Below are 7,739 nucleotides of genomic sequence, written 5' to 3'. Positions count from 1 at the left end.
TTCTGCAATCAGCACCAAGGATTGATTAATAACTGATAACTTCCCTAATTTTTGTCCCTGCTTCCAACTTAGCACCAACCAGAGACAGCCAAATATGCTTCTCCACCAATCACAGGATATCCTTCTTCTAGTTAGCCCACCCCATGCCAAGAGCCTCCAATGAGGGCACACCTGAAGTCTTCCATTTTTTTCCACTAGCTTTCCTACTCCTCTGCCCCAATTCAAGTTAGTCTGCCTCCTAGAAAGGCTGCTTTTGCCTTGTTCTGAGGCAGCTGTTTAATTTATGGAATTATTGAGCAGGCCTTAGGGAGATCTAGTCTGAGCACTTGGTCTATTAACTTCAAATCTGTGCAGACTCCTCTTCCACACACCATCTACCTTTTCACTCACTCATCTACCCCGCTACTTACCCACCTACCCACCCATTCTTCTACCCCCACACCCATCCACCCATCCTTCTATACATCTACTCACCCATCTGCCCGTTCATACATAAACTCATTTACCCTCCCATCGCTCATCCATCCATATATCCAACAGACATGTATGATTACTGATTGTCTGCTCCAGGTCTAATGTCTATTCTTAGAGAGACAAGGAGAAGTGAGTATCTGCTCTCAATGAACTCTCATTAAGAGGCTGTCCCCTTTTATTCTTCACTGAAGAAGACTGATTGTTTACTCTCCCCCTTGCCCTCAACTTATAGCAACTGCAGCAACCAGCACAGGTAGCAGGTGATGTAGAGAAGAGGACGATCATTAGCAGGGTGGTTAAGATCCCAGTGCCTTGAAATCTGTCCTCACCTTGTACTGGCTGGGTGACCTGAGGCAAATTATTCAAATTCTCTGTGCCTCAATTCAGCATCTGTAAAATGAGAATAATAGCAAGCCCTTCCCACTCCAGAAAGCTGTTGTGAGGATTCAGTGAACTAATAAAGTACACAGTGATATAAATGTTAATATTACCATAGCTTCTTTGTTCTGCCATCAATATGTTATTACCATATGCCTGCTTCTCTCTTTCATGTCCAAGCTTCCAAGCCGCTGGCTAAAATCCTCCAGCACTCCCAAATCATCTATCACACCAGAACTCCATGTGTAGGGATCTAGGAATGCAGGGAGAACAGATGTTTTTGGAAGGGAGCCTCTTCCTGAGTTACCTGTGTATGTGTGTGTTTCTATACTATAGCATTAAAATAAATTTTGTTTTGAGAAAACATGGGGGTGAGGTAGGGAATTGTCTTTTAAAGACAGAGAAGTGAGACCGATTGCATGTAGCAAGAGGAAGGGCAGAAACTTTTGGGAAAATCCATTCAGGCACTGTGAGTGAATATGGGGTAGAAATGGACGGAAAAATCCTAGGGTTTCTGCCTACTAGATTTGTTTTCTTTTTCCCATGGAAAAGAACCCAGGAGACAGACCCAAAATTATTCAGTTCCACTTAGCTCAGGAAATCAGACCTGAATTAAAGCAACTTATATTCTGGTTTCTCCACCTCCTATCCCTATCCCAAATGTGTGGCAGATCAGATGTAGCCCCTCTTGCCCCAACCACCCTGCTGGAATCTTCCTGAGCACCTCTGGGCTCAGGAACAGAGTAGAAAATTATGTGTCAGGAATACCAGCAGTGGGAAAGGCTGGCTGCTTTCCAAACTTCCCCAGACTCCCTGTCTGTGTCCTTGACCTCTTGCCACAGGCTCAGCCTGGCTCTGAACATCTAGGGTACCAAATGAACAGAACTGGATGTGATTGACTCATAATCCTGCTAGGCTGAGAAGATGGGTAACTTGAATGTCTACTCCTTCCTTGCTTATAACATCCACCTCAGCTGCTACACTTTTCCTGGAAATGTCAGTAATGATTCACTGAAATGGGGCTGTTTTAGGTATCGTACAGTCCTGGTTGGAGGTTCACTGCCCTCATCTGTAAAATGGGTGGGCTGAATTAAGGGTACATCCTGTTCTACACCTTTTTTTTGACTTTTTTTTTTTAGTTTCAAATATACGATACATTGGTTAGATATTTATATAGTTTATAAAACAATCCCCCTAATTACTCCTTCTCTACTCTGGTTTTCCACCTAGCTAATATATTAATGCTAACCGCATTCCTTATGCTCTGCTCCCCACAGCATAATTTGTACTTCTTTAACCCTTCATCCCATTCTCCCAGTCCCCTAACCCCCCATCACCTCTGTCTGTCACCAAATTGTCCTCTATATTTGTGTCAGTTTTTGATTAGTTTGTTCTTCTTGTTTCTTAGATTCTGCATATAAGTGAAATAAAATGGTATTTATCTTTCTCTATCTGACTTATTTCACTCAGCATAATAACCTCTAGGTCCATCCATGTCTTTGCAAATGGTAGGATTTCATTTTTTTTAATGGCTGAGTAATATTCCATTGTATATATGAACCATACCTTTATCCAATCGTCTGTTGATGGACATTTAGGTTGCTTCCATATCTTGGCTATTGTAAATTGTGCTGCCATGATCATAAGGGAGCATAGATCTTTGCGAATTATTGTTTTGGTTTTCTTTGGATAAATGCCCAGAAGTGTAATTGCTGGGTCAAAAGGTATATCCATTTTAAACTTTTTGAGAAACCTCCAGACTGTTTTCATAGTGGCTATACCAATTTGCAATCCCACCAACAATGTATGAAGGTTCCCTTTTCTCTGCATCCTTGCTAACACTTGTTCTTTGATTTATCAATGATTGCCATTCTGATAGATGTGAGGTGATATCTCATTGTTGTTTTAATTTGCATTTCTCTGATGATTAGTGACATTGAACATCTTTTCATATGTCTATTGGCCATCTGTATTTCCTCTTTGGAGAAGTGTCTGTTCAAGTCTTATGCCCATTTTTTAATTAGATTGTTTGCTTTTTTGTTGTTGAGCTGTATGAGTTTTTTATATATTTCGGATATTAACCTCCTATTAGAGGTATCATTAACGAATATCGTCTCCCAGTCGGTTGTCTTTTAGTTTTGTTGATTGTTTCCTTTGCTGTACAAAAATTTTTTAGTTTCATGTAGTTCCATTTGTTTATTTTTTCTTTTGTTTCCTTGCCTGGGGAGATATATCCAAAAAGAAATTCCTGTTAGTAATATCAGAGAGTTTACTGCCTATGTTTTCTTCTAGAGGTTTTATGGTTTCGGGTCTTACATTTAAGTCTTTAATTCATTTTGAGTCTATTCTTGTATACAGTCTAAGAAGGTGGTCCAGTTTCTTTTTCTTTTTTTCTTTTGCATGTATCTGTCCAGTTTTCCCAAAACTATTTATCAAAGAGACTGTTTTTACCACATTGTATATTATTGCCTCTTTTGTCATTTATTAAGTGAGCATATAGGCATGGATTTATTTCTGGGCTCTCTATTCTGTTTCATTGGTCAGTGTATCTGTTTTTATGCCAGTATCATGCTGTTTCGATTACCATAGTGTTGTAGTATAGTTTGATGTCAGGGAGTGTGATACTTCCAACTTTGTTCTTCTTTCTCAAGATTGCCACGGCTATTCAGGGTCTTTTATGATTACATATAAATTTTAGGATTATTTGTTCTAGCTCTCTGAAAAATGCCATTGTTATTTTGATAGAGATTGCATTGAATCTATAGATTGGCCATTTTAACAATGTTGATTCTTCCTACCGATGAGCATGGTATATGCTTCCATTTATTTGTATCTTCTTCAATATCTCTTTTCAATGACATACTTTTCTGAGAACAGGTCTTTTACCTCCTTGGTTAATTCGATTCCCAGTTATTTTATAGTTTTTGATGCAATTGTAAATGGGATTGATTGTTTTCTTAATTTCTCTTTCTGAAAGTTCATCATTGGTGTATAAAAATGTCACTGACTTCTGAATATTTATTTTGTAACCTGCTACTTTACTGAATTCATTGATCAGTTCTAAGAGTTTTTTAATGGAATCTTTAGGATTCTCTCTATATAGTATCATTTCATCAGCAAACAACGAGAGTTTTACTTCTTCCTTTTCAATTTGGATACATTTTATTTCTCTTTCTTGTCTTATTGCTGTGGCTAAGTCTTCCAATACAATGTTAAAGAGGAGTGGTGAAAGTGGGCATCCTTGACTTGTTCCTGATCTTAAGGAAAATGCTTTTAGCTTTTCCTCATTGAGTATGATGTTAGCTGTACATTTGTCATGTACAGCCTTTATTTGAGGTATGTTCCTCTATTCTCACTTTGCTGAGAGTTTTATCATAAATGGATGCTGGATTTTGTCGAATGCTTTTTCTACATCTATTGATATGATCATATGGTTTTTATCTTTTGATTTGTTAATGTGGTGTATCACATTAATTTGCAAATATTGTACCAATCTTGCATCCTAGGAATAAATCCAACTTGATCATGGCGTATGATATTTTTAATGTATTGCTGAATTTGGTTTGCTAATATTTTGTTGAGGATTTTTGCATCAATGTTCATAAGAGATATCGGTCTGTAGTTGTTTTTTTTTTTTTTGTAATTTCTTTGGTTTTAGAATCAAGGTAATGGTGGCCTCATAAAAAGAGTTAGGAAGCCTTCCCTTTTCTTAAATTTTTTGGAATAGTTTGAGAAGAATAGGTGTTAATTTTTCTTTGAACATTTGGTAAGATTCACCTATGAAGCCATCTAGTCTAGACTTTTGTTTTTTGGGAGATTTTTGATTACCGATTCTATTTCATTGGTGGTAATTGGTTGGTTCAGATTTTCTGTTTCTCCTTGAATCAATCTTGGGAGATCATATGTTTCTAGGAATGTATCCATTTTGTTGGCATATAATTGCTCATAGTATTTTCTTATGATCCTTTGTATTTCTGTGGAGTCTGTAGTTATTTCTCCTCTTTTATTTCTGATTTTAATTACTTGAGTCTTCTCTGTTTTTTCCTTGATGAGTCTGGCTAAAGGTCTGTCAATTTTGTTTATACTTTCAAACTACCAGCTTTTGGTTTGTTAGTCTTTTGTACTATTTTTCTAGACTCTATTTTGTTTATTTCCTCTCTGATCTTTATTATTTCCTTCCTTCTATTCACTTTGGGCTTTGTTTGTTGTGCTTTTTCTAATTCTTTTAAGTGTAAGGTTAGATTGTTTATTTGAGCTTTTTCTTGTTTCTTGAGGTAGGCCTCAAAAAATTCTTGCTATGACTTTTCCTCTTAGAACTGCTTTAGCTGTGTCCCATAGATTTTGAGTCATTTTCATTTTCATTTGTCTCTAGGTATCTTTTGATTTCTTCCTTGATCTCATTGTGTGACAGCCTACTGAAATGTGAAAAGGTTGAAGGATAATTAAAACCCGAAACTGGACAAAGGAAGTCTATACCTTAGGCCTAGTTTCTGGAACCCCTAACCGCATTCTGTTAATCATGAAACTTGTAACAATGAGCTCATACGCTAACTGCCAATTTTAGCCTGTGTAACCCCGCTTGCTTGCGTGGCATGAAAAATAATCAATTGTATATAAGCTGAAAATTACTGTTTGGCCATCGCCCATGTGAATACTGGCTATTGCCCGTGGGAACATAAGCAATCACCGATAGGAACATAACATTCTAACAACAAGCTTTCTGCTTCTGTATTCCCTGCTTGCAAACCCCGACCTATGGGTTGACAGGTAGTGAATAGGAGAAAAGTAGATCTTGGTGTTTAAGATAGAATGAAGAATGGGATTTAGGGCTTAAAAACCTTGTATCTTGGCATTTCGGGGCTGCTCCTTTGTACAGGACAGCCGCCGGCTAATAAACAGCCTTTGAGAGCATACTTGGTTTGGTCTATTCTATACAGGCCACAACAATTGATAACCCATTCACTGTTTAATAGCATGTTAGCCTCCACGAGTTTGTGTATTTTCCAGTTTTTTCTTGTAGTTGATTTCTAGTTTCATATCATTTTGATCAGAGAAGACAGTTGATATGATTTAAATCTTCTTAAATTTATTGAGACTTATTTTGTGTTCTAACACGTGATCTATCCTAGAAAATGTTCCATTTGCACTTGAGAAGAATGCTTATTTTGCTGCTTTGGGGTAAAATGCTCTGAAAATATCTATTAAATCCATCTGATCTAGTGTGTCTTTCAGGCCCATTGTTTCCTTATTGATTCTTTGCCTGGAAGATCTGTCCATTGGTATCAAAGGTGTTTAAGTCTCCTACTATGAGTGTATTACTGTTGATCTCTCCTTTTATGTCAGTCAATAATTGCTTTATGTATGTAGGTGCTCTTATGTTGGGTGTATATATGTTTACTAGGGTTATGTCCTCTTGATTTACTGATCCCTTTATCATTATGTAATGCCCTTCTTTGTCTCTTCTTATAGCCTTTGTTTTAAAGTCTATTTTATCTGATATAAGTATCACTACCCTGGCTTTTTTTTTTTCATTTCCATTTGCATGAAATATCTTTTTCTATCCCTTTACTTTCAGGCTGTGAGTGTCATTTGATCTTAAGTGGATCTCTTGTAGACAGCATATGCATGGGTCTTGTTTTCTTATCCATTCGGCTGCCCTATGTCTTTTGATTGGAGCATTTAATCCCTTTACATTTAAAGTGATTACTGATAGGTACATAGTTACTGCCATTCTATTATTTGTATTTGTTTTTTCTTTTTTACCCCTCCTCTTTTTACAGAAGTCCCTTTAACACATCGTGTAATACTGGCTTGTTGGCGATGAATTCCTTAAGCTGTTTCCTGTCTGGGAAGCTCTTTATCTCACCTTCCATTTTAATCGAAAGCCTTGCTGGGTAGAGTATTTATGGTTGTAGATTCTTGTTTTTCATAACTTTGAATATTTCTTGCCAGTTCCTTCTGGCCTGCAAAGTTTCCATTGATAAATCAGCAGGCATTCTTATGGGGGTACCCTTGTAAGTAATTAGCTGTCTTTCTCTTATGCTTTTAAGATTCTTTCCTTGTCTTTGACCTTTGGCATTTTAATTATGTTGTGTCTTGGTATGGGTCTGTTTGAATTCCTCTTGTTTGAGACTCTTTGTGCTTCCTGAACTTGTGTGTCTAATTCCTTTGCCAGGTTAAGGAAGTTCTCTGTCATTATTTCTTCAAATAGATTCTCAATCTCTTGCTTTCTTTCTTCTTCTTCAGGTAATCCTATTATCCAGATATTGTTACAATTCATTTTTTAAAATTCTTTTTTTTGTTGTTGTTCTGCTTGTGTATATTTTGCTGCCTTATATTCCAGTTCACTGATTCATTCTTCTGCTTCATCTGTGCTGGCTGGAAAATTACTGCTTTGTTATCGCCCATGGGAACATAGGTTATTATCCATGGGAACATAACATTCTAACAATACGCTTTCTGCATTCAGACTGAAACACAAAAGATAGCTGTGGGAGGAAGGAAAGTTGAGGAAGCACGGGAACAGATTGAAGAAGAATTTCCCTCCACCTGCCCAGACTGGGAACACAATTCTCAGGCAGGGAGAACGGCATTAGATCAGTACCACCAGATTCTAATTGGGGGAATTAGGATGGCTGCTTGTCAGCCAACTAACCTTTCTAAGGTAACTGAAGTTATACAGGGACTCAGGAATCCCCCAGAGCATTTCTTGAACGAGGCATACCGGGTATACACCCCCATTGATCCTGAGGCCCCTGAGAACCAGTGGGCAATTAATATAGCCTTTGCTACTCAGGCAGCCCCTGATATCTGGCATAAATTGCAACAATTAGAAGGTTTTGCAGGGATGAACCTGTTCCAACTTGTTGAGATAGCCCAGGTGTTCA

Source organism: Pteropus vampyrus, unplaced genomic scaffold (assembly GCF_000151845.1).
Source record: "Pteropus vampyrus isolate Shadow unplaced genomic scaffold, Pvam_2.0 Scaffold347, whole genome shotgun sequence".
Classification (NCBI taxonomy): Eukaryota; Metazoa; Chordata; class Mammalia; order Chiroptera; family Pteropodidae; genus Pteropus; species Pteropus vampyrus.
Note: the sequence above shows the minus strand (reverse complement) of the source record.